This window comes from Galeopterus variegatus, unplaced genomic scaffold, assembly GCF_000696425.1.
Source record: "Galeopterus variegatus unplaced genomic scaffold, G_variegatus-3.0.2 Scaffold7689, whole genome shotgun sequence".
In the NCBI taxonomy this organism is placed as follows: Eukaryota; Metazoa; Chordata; class Mammalia; order Dermoptera; family Cynocephalidae; genus Galeopterus; species Galeopterus variegatus.
In genome coordinates, this window is record NW_007733800.1 from 88,838 (window position 1) to 104,369 (window position 15,532).

Sequence of the window (15,532 nt, forward strand, 5' to 3'; positions counted from 1 at the left end):
TAACTTAATGATACCTGTGAATTCCTTTTTGCTTGTAAAGTAACATATCCTGAAATTCCAGAATTGGGATGTGGACATCTTTGGGAGACAGTATTCTGTCTACCAGAGTTCATTCTCTGGCCCACCAAATACTGATGTCTCTCTACCATGCAAATTTCATTTCTCTCATTCGTATTCTTCTCAAGCCTTAACCCTTTACATCATCAACTGAATCGTAAAATCTCACCTAAACATTATCTATGCAAAAGTCTCCAAAATCATCAATTAATTCATGTATAGATTAGATCCTGAGTGTCATTCATCCTAGGGCAAAATTCTGCTACATCCATCAACCTGTAAAACTAGAAAACGAAAAATCTACTCAGAAGCGTGGCCGTTATAGACATTCTCATTCAAGAAAATGGAAAGTGAAAGAAGAAAAATGTATGATCCTAAGAATTGTTCAAATCCAGCAGTGTGCATACTATTGAGATTCAGGATCTGGTTATAACCATCTGTTCCTCTAGCTTCTAATTCCAACTTCCTTTTCATGATGGGTAGCAGGTGTTTGCAGCTTTGTAGTATTATCAGGCTGTTTCCTGCCAGTAGATCTAGGGAGTCTGACAGTCTTCTTTCATTTTATCCTTTGTCTATCCATTTTCGGCCAATCTGGCAGTGTTTCTCCTGATGTATTTTCAGAAATGTTATGGATGTCTCACATAGTCCCTCTTATATTTCCCTTTAGACAAGTGGTTCCTCTATTGATCTATCCCAGTTACCATTTCTAGTATTGGCTTTGGCAGAGAATGGTAATGACATCTGTGAATAGGTGACTAATTTCTTGAGAACCCTCTGTGTAATTGAACACTCTAACTTTGATTCTTGGGAAGCACTAGGAAAAAATGTTCAGCAAAATCTTTGGCTTTCTCTCTTGAGCATGTTTCCTGACAAAGAGTCTCCAAATTTTGGCATCTTTTGCAATCTAGATAGATTGAAATTATATCAAGTCATTAATCCCTGTTTTTTCTTTGCTTAAAAGTTTTCTTTCTCAGTCTATCTCATTCCTCTCACATTTTACTGTAAAAAACAAACAGAAATGGGAACCATTTCAACAGTTTGCTTGTAAATCTACTCAGCTAAATTTTCAAGATCATTGTTTACAAAGTCTGCTTTCTACACACAGGCACAGTTTAGCTAAGTTTTCAGCCACTATGCAGCAAAAATCCCCTTCGCTCTACTTCAAAAAAATTATTATTCATTTCCTTCCGGCCCATCACGATCAGTATTTTTAATGTCTATATTTCTATCAACACTCTGCTTATGTTTATTTAGATATTCTCAAAGAGAATAAAGGTTTCCACTGCCGTGCTCCTCCCTTTCTTTTCATCCCTTACCAGCAGCATCTTTAATATCAAATTTTCTACAAGCATTTCTTTTATCATGACATAAGTATTCTATAGTAATTTGCATCTTCTTCTTTTTTGGTCAACCTAGATAAAGCTGACAATTTTGTTAATATTTCAAAGAACCATCTTTTGCTTTTATTGATTTTATTTATTGTTTTTCTACTCTATTGCATTTATATCCACTATAATCTATATTATTTCATTCTATCTGCTTACTTTGGGTTTAGGTTGCTTCTCTGTCAAAATAGATATTTGGCAACAAAATGCCAAAACTGCGATACAAATATAGGAATATATCTTTTCTATGACAAATAGAAGTGACCCTCAGCTTTGGTATTTAATCCAGAGACTGAGTTCATTCTTCATAAAGAGTTTTCAGTAGAGAGGGTAAGAAAGATACTGGAAATTACAATAATAATAATATATTATTTTTTTACTGTAGTGTTGCCAAATTTTCAGAGCACTTGTAATTAGAATTTTTTTCTGATTTGGGGTCACCAACCACATTTTTTAAAGGAAATTTCTACCCAAACAACATTCCATTCACGCTGCACTTGGACAACATGTTATGCAAAGCTCTGTGGAAGGCGACCTTCACCTGAGCATTCCTCAGGCTGTAGATGAGGGGGTTCAGTATTGGGTTAAAGAGACTGTGAAACAGGGACAGCATTTTATCCTGCTCTTCTCTTTTATTAGAATCTGGGACCACATAAACCACCTCGGCCATGCCAGATAATGACCCAACTACACAGAGTTGGGAGGAACAGGTGGAGAAGGCCTTTATGTGACTTTCTTTTGACTAGATCTTTAGGATGACCCAGATGATATGCATGTAAGAGACAAGCATTATTCAAAGGGCTACAACTGAGACAAACACAGAGGAAGCAAACAGGACCACTTGGTTGATCCAGGTGTCAGCAGAGGCCCGCTTGAGGATGGACAGAATTTCACAAAAAAAGTTAGTTCACTTTTGGGGTCCACAGAAGTGTGACCTTAGAAGTAGAATTGCATTTACCAGAGCCAGGATGCATCCACATGTCTAGGAGGTGAAAACAAGGACAATGCACACTCTCCAGCTCATGATGACAGTGTACTGGAGAGGGTGGCAGGTGGCCACAAATCTATCATAGAACACCGCCACCAAGATCATGCACTCAGTAGCAGCAAAACCCAAATAAAAGAATGTCTGCATTATGCATGGAACAAAGGAGAATGGTTTTTTTTCTGGTTTGCCAGGTCTGCAAGCATCTTGGGGATATCGTTGGAAGTGTAGGAAATGTCAATGATGGCCAGCTGTGAGAAAATCAAGTTCATGGAGGTGTGCAGTCTCATGTCCAGAAAGATGAATACCTAGATTGTGCCATTTGCAAACAGGCTGAAGACATATAACAGGGAGAAGCTCCAGAAGAGGAGCACCTCCATGTCTGCACTGAGCTGGAATCCCACCAGGATGAATTCTGTGACCCATGACTGGTTGCCTCCCATTCCTTAACGGCAGTCTTTCAAGAACTGAAGTGTGATAGAAAGGTCAGAACTGGAGAATCAATGAAAATTAGTTAGTTATCTCAGAATGAGTTCAGAGAAAGTTTCTATGCTTGTTCCTATTTAACATCTTCTCCAGCTACCCAAGATTTATTACTCTTCTCTTTTGAACATTTTGTTATGAAATAAACTTAAACATACAGGAATGTTTCAGGAATTATGGAGGGAACTTCCATATACCCTCAGTGTGGATCCAGGAAATGGTAACATTTCTTTCACACTTGTCATATTCTGTTTCTCTTTATATACAGGAACCATTTGGGATAGAAGTGTAGACATAATGCCCATTTACCCCCAAATTCCTCATTTTTTTCATCAATAAAGAAAACACTCACTATTCTAACCACAGTGTTATTTATCAACTCAGAAAATTTACTATTAACATGGTTGTTTTCTCTAATCTACAGCACTCTCCTACCACTCCCACCCCTCCAGCACCAAATGCAAGATAACACATTATGCTTCACATTATCTACCTTTGGTTTCCTTGCATCTGGAACATTTACTAAGTCTTTTTGTGCTTTTTCTTTTATTTATTCTTTTTCTTTCTTTCTTTCTTTTTACTGATTATGAAATTCTTGTGGTAGTAAGCAAATTGTCACCACTCGTGCCTAAGATGTGATGGCCAGATCAATACTGGCAGCATGCCCATTACCACAAATTATGATTATACCCCGTATCCCCACCTAATTATCCCACTAATTATCCCCGATTTCCCTCCCTGTCCCCATTTCTCCCAGTCCACTTTATATCCCTAGGAATGTTCTCTCCTTCTGCAAGTCCAACACACCACGGTGGTCTTCCTTTCCTTCCTTCTTTCTCTCTTAGCACCCAGGTATGAGTGAGTACATATGGTATTTATCCCTCTGTGCTTTGCTTATTTCACTTGACATAAGTTTCTCTAACCTTATCTATGTTGTTGCAAATGTGAGCATTCCATTCTTTTTTATGGCAGAGTAGTATTTCATGGTGTATATATACCATGTTCTCCTTATCCAATTGTCCTTTGATGGGCATTTATTTTACTTCCATATCTTGGCTATTGTAAACACAGCTGCAATGAACATAGGAGGGCAGGTATCCCTTCGACATGATGATTTCCATTCCTGTGGGTATAGACCCAGAAATGGGATTGCTCAATCGTATGGAAGATCTATCTGTAGTTGTTTGAGAAACCTCTGTACTGTTTTCCATAATGGTTGTACTAATTTACATTCCCACAAACAATGTAGAAGTGTCCACTTCTTTCCACATCCTTGCCCGCATTTGCTATTCTCTGTGTTTTTGATTATAGCCAGTCTAAATTGGGTGAGATGATATCTCAATGTGGTTTTAATTTGCATTTCCCTGCTGATTAGTGATTTTCAGCATTTTTTTTTGTACCTGTTTCCCATTTGTATGTCTTCTTTTGAAAAATGTCTATTCAGTTCCTTTGCCCATTTCTAAAAGGATTATTTGGTGTTTTACTGTGTAATTGCTTGAGTTCCTTGTATATTATGGATATTAATACCTTGATGGATGCATAGTTAGCAAAACCTTCCTTCCATTCTGTAGGTTTCTATTTCACTTTGTTGATTATTTCCTTTACTGTGCAAAAGCTGTTTAGTTGATATAGGCCTATATGTTTATTTTTTCTCTTCTTGGCTATGCTTTCAGGCTCATGTTCATAAAGTCTGTGTCCAGACCTAGTTCCTGAAGTGTTTCACCTGTATTTTCGCTTAGTAATTTTATACTTTCAGGTCTTATATTTAAGTCTTTATTCCATTTTGATTTTATTTTAGAATATGGTGAGACGTTTCATTTTTCTGCATACGGATATCCAATTTTCCCAGCATCACTTATAAAAGAAGGAGTCTTTTCCCAAATGTATGGGTTTTTTTGCCTTTGTCAAATATCAGATGGCTGTAAGCCTGAGGCATGACTTCTGGGTTCTCTATTCTCATCCACTGGCCCAAGTGCCTGTTTTTATGCCAGTACCATGCTGTTTTTGTTACTATAGCTTTGTAGTACAATTTGAAGTCAGGTAGTATTATGACTCTCGCTTTTTTTTTTTTTTTTTTTTTCTCATTGAGGTCTTTTGTTGTTCCATATGAATGTTTGGATAGTTTTTTTCTATTTCTGTGAAGAATGCCATTGGTATTTTGATGGAGATTGCACTGAATATGTAGATCACTTTGGGTAGTATAGACACTTCTGCCATATTACTTCTTTGAATCCAAGAGCATGGAATATCTCTCCATCTTCTTGTGTCTTTTTCAATTTCTTTCATTAGTGGTTTTTAGTTCTATTTTGAGGATTGTATAGCAGTTCTTTTGGAGAATAATCCTACCATTGGGATTATACAATGTTCTTTATGTTTTGACTCAGATTATTTACTTTCTGCAAGAAAAAAAGTGTCGTTCTCAGTGCATTATGATTAGGTGCATTATGTTAATTTGTGTAATTGTTGGTGAAACTAACTCGGATCACTTGAGAAAGATTGTGCCTCCCAGATATCACCATTATATAATTATTATGTTCCCTAATTAATTTGTGAGGTATCCATTATGCTTATTATATAAATATCATGTTCTTCATTATGGAAGTAGTCAGTAGTCTTAGCATTCATTGATTATCTGGTCTGAGTTAATTACTAATAATGATCATTGTAAGTGTACTGTTCTAACCACATCATTGCTTTAACATTTGTTAGCTGGAAATTTTAATATGAAGAAATGCTTCATCTATCTGTCTATCTATCTATCCATCCATCCATCCATCTATCTATTCATCCATCCATCTATCTATCTATCCATCTGTCCATCCATCTATCCATCTATCTATCTATCTATCTATTGATCGATCGATCGATCGATCGATTGATCTGTCTCTGTGTATCTAATCATTCAGCCATCAGCTTGGACTGCTGAAATTTTTTATTCAATGGTTTTGTGTTATTATTATAATTATTTTCAGAAGCTTAACTTTTCTTTATTTGGATCCTCCAAGCTTGCTTCTCTGTCCTTTTACATCTTCCTACCGTTTTGGAGCATTTTTTTTACTTTGATAGGCCCAGATGTTTCAGGCTCACCTTGCATATTCCCCACTTTCACCACAAAACAGCTATGCCTACAAATGTTCTGATTACTTTTAATTAAGAATCATATTTATAAAGCAATATCTCTTTGGAATTTTAATAATGTATATCTTTATTATAGATACTTATATGACTATCATAAGGATATCATGAATTTCTAATATCTTCATTTAAATAATGCTTTAGCTGATAAGTATACAAACCAGCCTTTAAAGGTTTTACCATTATTATTGTTAACAAATTTTGCCCAATCATATTCACAAATGCAAAGAACTTTTTGTCATTACAGACTTAGATGATGTTGGTCATATCAAAGCTGTCTCATACCTCTTGGCATCATCACAAACCATCTTAAATTGATTCAAACATTAAAATTATTGGTAGAAAAACTTTATCCTCGACCCTCTAGAGATGTCCCAACCCTGCCACATTGGTAATTATCATAAACCATGAAAACAGTTGTGCCCCAGTATCCATGGTTTCACTTTTCATGTTCTGTTATACACTGTCAATCACAGTCCAAATATATTACAGAGCAATAAATATTTTCAGAAAGAAAGAGAGACAAAGACCACATTCACATAACTTTAATTGCAGTATATTGTAATATTTGTTCTATTTTATTATTAGTTATTGTTAAACTCTTACTGTGCATAATTCATAGAAATAAACTTTACCATAAGTATGTATGTATAGAAGAAAACATGGTACATGTAGAGTCCAGTACTATCCACAACTACAGACATCCACTGTGGGTCTTCCAAAGTATCCCGAAGGCAAATAAGAGAGGAATTCTGTAGATGTAAAATTAGAGAAATGCTTAAACCCCTGCTTCTAGGGACATTAAACATTTTCAAATGGATTTCATTCGCTTGATTACACTATACAGCTTGAAATATATTTGTCATTGTTTATATTCTGGATAGATTAAAGCTTTCAACATCTTTTTCTTCTTTGTTCCTGAATTACTTCAAAAGGCAATTTAGAGTTTCTCAGTCAATTATTACACTGTCCTTACAATCAGTGAGCTAGAAACACATCACTCTGCATTACTGTCAATTAAAGTTCTAGTTTTCACAGGAAGTTTTCTCTCTTAATACTCATTTTAACCGAGTAATTTTAGCTGCCACATAGGTCCAAGTTGATCAACCAGAGTAATGTGTTGATATCACTTTCTGACATTTAAAATAACCATTTTTTTGTGCATATATTGACATTTCTGATTCTTTAAAATGATGTCATTTTAAACAAAACATTAAGTATTCTAATTTAGCTATCTCATTCACTAACGTGGCTACTCAGTCTAAGAGAATATTCATATCCGTGAAATATGTTCCCATTTCCATGGGCAGGATACAAATAATTCTCATTCTTAAAGTCTCTTCTCCGGAAATTTTTTGATTTTTATTGTATAGGAAAATCAAATCTTGTAAGGGGAAAAATCACTGAACCAAAATTATCCGTTCATTCACATGGTCCTCTTTTTCCACAGTGCTCTGTAGAAGGAGCCCTTCACCTTATCGTTCCTCAGACTGTAGATGAGTGGGTTCAGCAATGGGTTGAAGACGCTGTAAAATAGGGTGAGGACTTTCTGCTGCTCCTGTTGTTGACTGTTGTCTGGGACCAAGTAAACCATCATGGCTATGCCAATGTAGAGCCCGACCACAAAGAGGTGGGAGGAGCAGGTATAAAAGGCTTTCTTGCGTCCCTTCTTTGACTGGATCTTCAGGATGGTCCAGAGTATGGGCAGGTAGAAGAGTGTTATCAAGTAAAGGGGCCCAACTAAAACAAACACACCACCAGCAAAGAGAAAAATTTCACTGGTTCCGGTGTCAGCACAAGCCAGTTTGAGGACAGATAGTGTTTCACAGAAGAAGTGGTTCACTTCCTGAGGTCCACAGAAGGGCAGTCTTAGAAGGAGAATTAGACTTATTAGGGCCAAGAAAAATCCACATGCCCAGGAAGTGACAGACACGACCATGCACACTCTCCAGTTCATGATGACAGTGTATTGAAGAGGATGCCAGATCACCACAAATCTGTCATAGGACATCGCCACCAAAACCATGCACTCTGTAGATGCGTTTGTCCAAACCAAATTCATCTCAATAATGCAAGAGATAAAGGTCATAGTTTTTTGTTTGTGTCACTAGGTTTTCCAACATGTTGGGTAAGTTGCTGGAGACGTAGGAAATGTCAATTATGGCCAGGTGTGAAAGGAAGAAGTACATGGGGGTGTGCAGTCTGGGGTCCAGGTTGATGAGTCCCAAGATCATGCCATTTGCCATCAGGCTGAAGACATACAACAGGGAGAAGACCCAGAAGAGGAGCACCTCCATCTCTGCACCGAGCTAGAATCCCAAGAGGATGAGTTCTGTGATCCATGACTGGTTGCCCCCCATTCCTTAATGACAATGTGGAAAGGTCTAAAGTGTGATGAAAGAGTCAGAGTTGGAGAATTAAAATTATTTGGAGCTATTTATCACCAAGTGAGTTGAAAGGGAACTTTAATACTTGTTTCTTGACCTTTTTTTTTTCATGTTTCTGTGCCTGTTTGTTTTTAACTTTTTATTGTGAAGTAATTCAAATTTTCTGCTAAATACCAAGAATTATAAACAGTGCTTCTAAATACACCTCATCCAGATTCAACAGTATTAATGTTTTTATTTTGCTAATTGCTCTATTTTCTCCTTATTCATATGCAGTATTCATTTTTTTCTGTGTTACATAAGTCAAACGTTCTATCCATGATACCAATTTGCACTTACCTTTTAAATTTTATCCAACAATACAGTTATTCACTAATTTAACCAGAGTACCATTACCAAAATCAGGAAATGTAATGTTGACATGATACTCTTCTCTAAATATAGCATTTTCTCGCCCTCATGTCCAAGATGCAAGCCAAGACCACAGTCTATTTAATCCTTTCTAATCTGAGATCATTACCCAGCATTTTTCTGGCTGCCTAGGGGTTGATGTTTTTGAAGAGTATAGACCAGTTGTTTTGTTGAATGCTACTGATTATTGTCTTTTTATTGATCTTCCATAGTTTTTCAGGTTTTACATTTTGACATAATGGAAGGCATTAAAAAGTACAATAATCTTTTGTACTTTTTAATGCCTTCCATTATTAGTCCGGTAATTTTAATATTGTTAATGCTTATATGGATTACTTAGCTAAGATGCTGTCTCCAAGGGAGCTTTATTATTCTGATTGCTAACATTTTGTTGAGGATTTTAGCATCTAAGTTCATCTAGGATATTAGCCTATAATTTTCATTTTTTCTTGTGTCTTTTTCTCGTTTTGGTATCAGAGTAATGTTGGCCTCATAGAATGAGTTTGGGAGAGTAGATTCTGTTTCAATTGTTTGGAAAAGTTTGCAGAGAATTGGTGTCACTCCTCAGGCTTATAGCCATCTGATATTGGACCAAGGCAACAAACATCTACATTGGGGAAATGATTGCCTCTTCAACAAGTAGTGCTGGGAAAAGTGGATATCCATATGCAGAAGAATGAAACTAGATATGCATCTCGCACTATAAGCTAAAATCAATTCAAAATGGATTAAAGACTTTAGTATAAGACCTGAAACTGTAAAATAACTAAGGGAAAATACAGATGAAACACTTCAGCAGTTAGGTCAGGGCACAGGCTTTATGAACATGAGCTCGAAAGCAAAAGCAGCAAAAGAAAAAATAAACAAATGGGACTATATCAAACTAAAAAGTTTCTGCACAGCAAAGGAAACCAGCAACAGAGAGAAAAGACAACCTACAGAGTGGAAGAAAATTTTTGCTAAGTATGCATCTGACAAGGGATTAATATCCAAAATATACGTAGAACTCAAGCAATGATACAGTAAAAAAACAAATGACCCAATTAAAAAAATGAGCAGAGGAGCTAAACAGACATTTTTCAAAGGAAGGCATACAAATGGCCAACAGATTCATGAAAAAATGCTCAACATCACTAGTCATCAGGGAAATGCAAATTAAAACCACATTGAGATACCACCTCACTCCAGTTAGACTGGCTATAATCAAAAAGACATTGAATAACAAATGCTGGCGAGGGTGTGGAGAGAAGGGAACACTCCTGCACTGTTGGTGGGACTCTAAACTATTACAACCACTATGGAAAACAGTATGGAGGTTTCCCAAACAACTACAGATAGAGCTCCATAAAAATCCAGAAATGTAACTTCTGGGTATATACCCAGAGGAATAGAAATCATCATGCTGAAGGGATACTTGCACTTCCATATTCATCACAGCTCTGTTTACAATAGCCCAGACATGGAAATAAGCTAAATGTCCATTGATGGAGGATTGAATAAGAAAAGTGTGGTATGTATATGCCATGGAATACTACTCTGCCATAAAAAAGAATGAATTCTCCCATTTGCAATAACATGGATGAGCTTGGAGAAACTTACATGGAGTGAAATAAGCAAAGCACAGAGAGATCAACACTGTATGTGCTCACTCATAAGTGGGAGCTGAGAGAGAAAGAAGGAAGGAAAGAAAGACCACAGTGGTGTGCTGCACTTGCAGAGGGAAAGAACCTACCTAGGGAAACAAAGTAGAGTGGGGGAAAGGAAGATGGGAAAGGAGGTCAAGGATAAGTTGGGGGATTATTGGGTGGGGAACATGGCGTACAGTATGGGTCATTATTTTTGGTAATGGGCATGCTGCCAGTATGGATCTGGCTACCACATCTTAGGCACGAGTGATGACAATTTGCATTGTACCCCATGAATATTCATAACCAATAAAAAAATTTTTAAAGGAAAAGCAAAAAATAATAATAATTATTATTACTTGTTTTCAAGAGTGCTTTACTCTTTAAAAATTCCCGAGGACCCAAAGACATTTTGTTTCTGTGGGTATTTGATTATATTACCATACTACAACTTAAAACTTCATCTTAAATCATTTACATTCAATTCATTTAAAAATAATATTCTCATTATGTGATAATATGTATAACAAATTCATTTTAAATAGCTATCTATTATAAAACCAAATAAAGTGGAAAGGTAGCATTATTTTATAGTAGTGTAAAATTCTTTATTGTCTATCTTACAAAATGCTTAACTTATATATTTATTCCTGCATCCAATCTGTTACAATTGCAAATGTCACGTTGCCTTTGGAAAACTCTCTTGTTCCCTCACAAGAGAATCAGAGCAAAAAATAATAAAAATAAAATATGATAATAATAATATTATTATAAAAACAAAGTATGTCCTTCCAGACAATTTCAGCTGATTTCAGGTGTCCCAGATTAAGGAATCATTGACTTAATTTATTTGAACTTTATATTCCATACCTGTAAATTGAGGGTAATGATTGGATTAAAATGTATAATTCATGGAAAGCATGTGGCACATCTTCTGAAACATCATAAGGGCTCAATAATTGTTGCTTCTAGTTACTATGTTCCTTCCTCATTGTACACACCTACAACTGCAGACAGAGGATCCTTGGATTTGGGGGATCTATTCCATCTCAGGGTTGCCATAACAGGTTCGCTGGAAATCACCTCTCAACCATCTAAAAATCCCAGCCTATCTTACCTCTTTGTGGGACTAAAGAGATGCATGAACTCATAAAATTGTAATAACATTAAATGTTTGAATACTGTAAAATGTTATACCTCTCAGGTTTTCTACTCTCAAGATATCTTGTGATATCTCTCAGGTTTTCTACTCTGGAGATATTTGAAAGTCCATGTGGACACAGCATGATGTCACGATGAGCACTGCCTTTCCCCTACAATTTTCCTCCAAAGACAGAAGCAAACCTCTCTTCCAGAGAGAACAGTCAGGGAACTTTTTTAGTTCCTCTTTGGGGAGAAGGTAGAAAGATAGGACGTCTCATAAACCTTTGGGATTTGTGTACTTACCTAATTCTAAGTAATTCCGTTACTCCTGGAGGTTTAATTTAGAGCTTTGTATTCTCTTCTGATACCATTAGCAAGCAGACTGAATGGTCCTGAATCTGGGATTTGTTCCTCTTGAGCACACTAGAATTTCTTGTAGTACATAACCCACCTCTGTAGGGTTTATTCTAGGTCAAGGTAGATTTTATAAAGTATATCAATTGCTAACACCTTCTTAGGTAAATCGCCATGGCTATGCAGAGAGGAATGATGCTCCTGGGTGGCATATCCTGAGTTTTCTCTAACTCAACGTTTGTGTTCCAGGAGTTGGAATAGACATCTAGATAAACTCCCATCCCCAGCTCCAGGAGCTTCTGCCTGCTGCACTGGGGCAAGGGGTCCTCTGATCTCTCAGCAACTTTCTTCCCATGACCTCCTAATGTGGATAGTGATCATCCAAATTAGCCAAACTCTATTTATTGTGAAGCCACTTAGAAGTATGAGAGGCTTCATGTACAGGCATTGTCTGTAGATATGTCTCTAATGTAGCCAAAAGAATAAAAGAACCATATATATGTGCAGACACACACAAACACACACACACACACGTATATATCATAGCACAAACAGAGATATTCACAGTCAGTGGCTTGTGTAACTGGAAAACAAAAATCTAGTAGCAATTGCGGTAAATTCTTTTCCTTGCTGACATAGTGTGAGAGGTAAGTTTGCAATTTTGTTATTCTTTTAAAAACTTTCTAGGCTATCCTTCTCCATGTGGAAAATTATCAGACTTAGAAACTGCTGTATTTGAGTAACAAGATAGAATGAGTGCCAATACTGCTAAGAAGTCAAACTGTTACTGTGCCCATTTTGCACATTATACGAATATCCTTACATTGTAGCAGAAGTTAACATTACAAACTTAATGCACATTTATATAAACCTTCCCAAATGAACTCGTATTTATAGAAATAAAAGGATCTAAGACTTCTTCCTTTATTTTGATTTTTCGTAAAACCACTTTCCAGTGAAACAGTTATCCTGAAACTCTCTTCTTATATTCAACATTCAAAGCAAATATAAGATGCTAATTCATTTATGTATTGCCATTGATTTATACAGATATAACATACTATTTTTTAAACTTTTTGAAGCATATCTTATAGAAACAGCATGTTTTAATTTTCTTGAATCATACATAGCATTTTAAAAATCAATGTGCAAATGATAAGTTCTAATTTTGAACTTTGTTTAGTGAAGTAAAAATTATGTCTTGGGTAATACATAAAAACTGAGAAATAGAAGTTTGTTGGTATATATAATGTTTGAACTAAAAACAACATTAATCCATGTGGCTAACATGTTCTGAGTTTTTGCTTTATCCAGTAATATATTAGTTGTTATAAGAGACATGCAGATATATAAAGCATATAACCCACCCACAAGATTATTATCACTGGTTCCAGGAGGCATTTCCATTCACATGAATAACATTGGGTATTTTTTTTATTTTTTACAGATCCTCCTTTTCGCAGGTACTATTGACCAAACATATAAATAGTTAATAGGTGCCTGAGGAGCCTCCTCATATGAATATCTCTTAACTCCACAGAATAGAAAAAAGATCCTATTATAGATTGCCGCTTATCTAGACTTTTAATGAGTCATAGGGAATACTAAGCAGACTGCCCCCTTCCTTTCTATGGTAACTGGTTGTAGACATACAACAGAATCCTTCGAATGATGAGCCCTATGTCTCTAGTGAAGATGTATAAAACATATAACCCATCCTCACGACTTTTATCACTGGTTACAGGAGGTGTTTCCATTCACATGAAAAAAATTTGGTATAAATCCTCTTCTCATTTTTTATTTTATCTTGAGCTTGTTACAGATCCTTCTTTTTGCAGTTACTATTGACCAAGCCTATAAATAGTTAATAGGTGCCTGATTAGCCTCCTCATACGAATCTCTTTTAATTCCCCATAATGCAAAAAAGATCCTATTATACATTGCCAATTACCTTATCTTTTAATTAGCCATAGGGAGGACTAAGCACATTGCCCCTTTCTTTCTATGGTAACTGGTTGTAGAAGTACAACAGAATCCTTCAAATAAGGAACCCAAAGTCTCTGGGGCTCTGAGCCACCGCTTCTGATTGTACAATGAGGTAGTGGATGAGCTCTGTGTATAGCAACACTAGTGTTTTCAAATGACCCAGATGCAGTTTCCAGCTCCATACAGACCTGAATCAGAATTTACATTGACCTAAGCTTGATATTCTGTGAAGTAATATACAATAATATCCAAACTATTGATATTACTACATCCATCTAACTTTCACGAACATAAAACATAAAATCGATAATAAGTGTTAGTTAAAATTATGTTCATCATCAAAACAGATATAACACATATTTACCTGAATATATGCTAGCTCTGAAGAAAATATACTTTGGCAATAAGTGATAAAAGTTAGATCACAGCTATGCAACATTATGTATTGAAGGGCTGTGGTGTTTATTATGCTGAAATATTTGTTTAAAATGGAATGACTGTATAGTTAAATACATCTGTGCACAAAGGGTGATGTAGGTCTAAAATATCAAGCCATTCCACATGTCACTTGTAGAAAAAGCAAGAGTACTTCTTGGGCCAAAAAGTGGAATTTTTACAAAAACAGTAGATACGAAGTGGAAAAATTGTATCATTTGGTCTTATTTGTGTAGGTGAAAGAATATCTAGGAAGAAAATCCTGAATAGTGGGTGTTGAAATAGCTACTTCCACAGAAAACATCCGTATCCTGGGTGGTAAGAAACACAGACAAATGCCTGTCCCATAAAGTTGTAATCAGTGGACTTTATTCCAGGACTGGCTGAAGTGTGACAAAATGGGACCAATGCACCTCTCAGAGTCAGCATCACAGAATCTGAACAGCTAAGTGTAGGAGAACTTCGTTGGAAAGGTAAACTTGGTATTACAATGTCCTGACTGGTAAATTAAAGACTCTTTGCCATTGGGTAGCTTCTTCCAGAAATGACATACCCTGATTTTTTGCATGTTTGCTTTTTTGATGGATAGAGACAGATGATTTACAGAGAGAGAGAGAGTTTCCATATTTAAGGATTTACTATAAGAATTTAAAAAAAGATATACAAAAATTTACATATAAAATTTAATCGCTGTAATGTTATATTTCACACAACCTAATTATGGGTGATATATTACATAAATTAAAATATAGGTATGCAAGAAAATGATATGCAACTGTCTAAAGTGTGTGGCAGAGGAATATTCTGACATTAAAAATGTGTATGATATGATTCTAAATAAAAATAGATAAAAATACTTTCTTTTATAATTTTTAATTAATTATACATGAAATATATGTACAGTAAGTAATGGAAAACTATATACACACATTATTAAAAACAATCACATTTGGCCATAAGTTTCATAGTATTATCATTTTAGCCTTCTAAATCAAAATTTATGTTTATCTAAGTAATTTTTGAGAACATTATTTAAACATCAGAATCTCATATGGCTAAGTGCCACCTTTTTCACTCAATGAACTAGACAGCTCTTGAAACTTTAATCTGTAAGTCTAAAGTTTCCAAGGGTGACTGTCTTACTAG

General features: G+C 35.7%; 2 pseudogenes; both read right to left on the reverse strand.

Annotated features, from left to right (window-relative positions):
- Positions 1 to 1,908: 1,908 nt before the first annotated feature.
- On the reverse strand, positions 1,909 to 2,870 carry LOC103607753 (annotated as a pseudogene).
- A 4,601-nt stretch (positions 2,871 to 7,471) lies between these two features.
- On the reverse strand, positions 7,472 to 8,405 carry LOC103607749 (annotated as a pseudogene).
- Between the last annotated feature and the right edge of the window lie 7,127 nt (positions 8,406 to 15,532).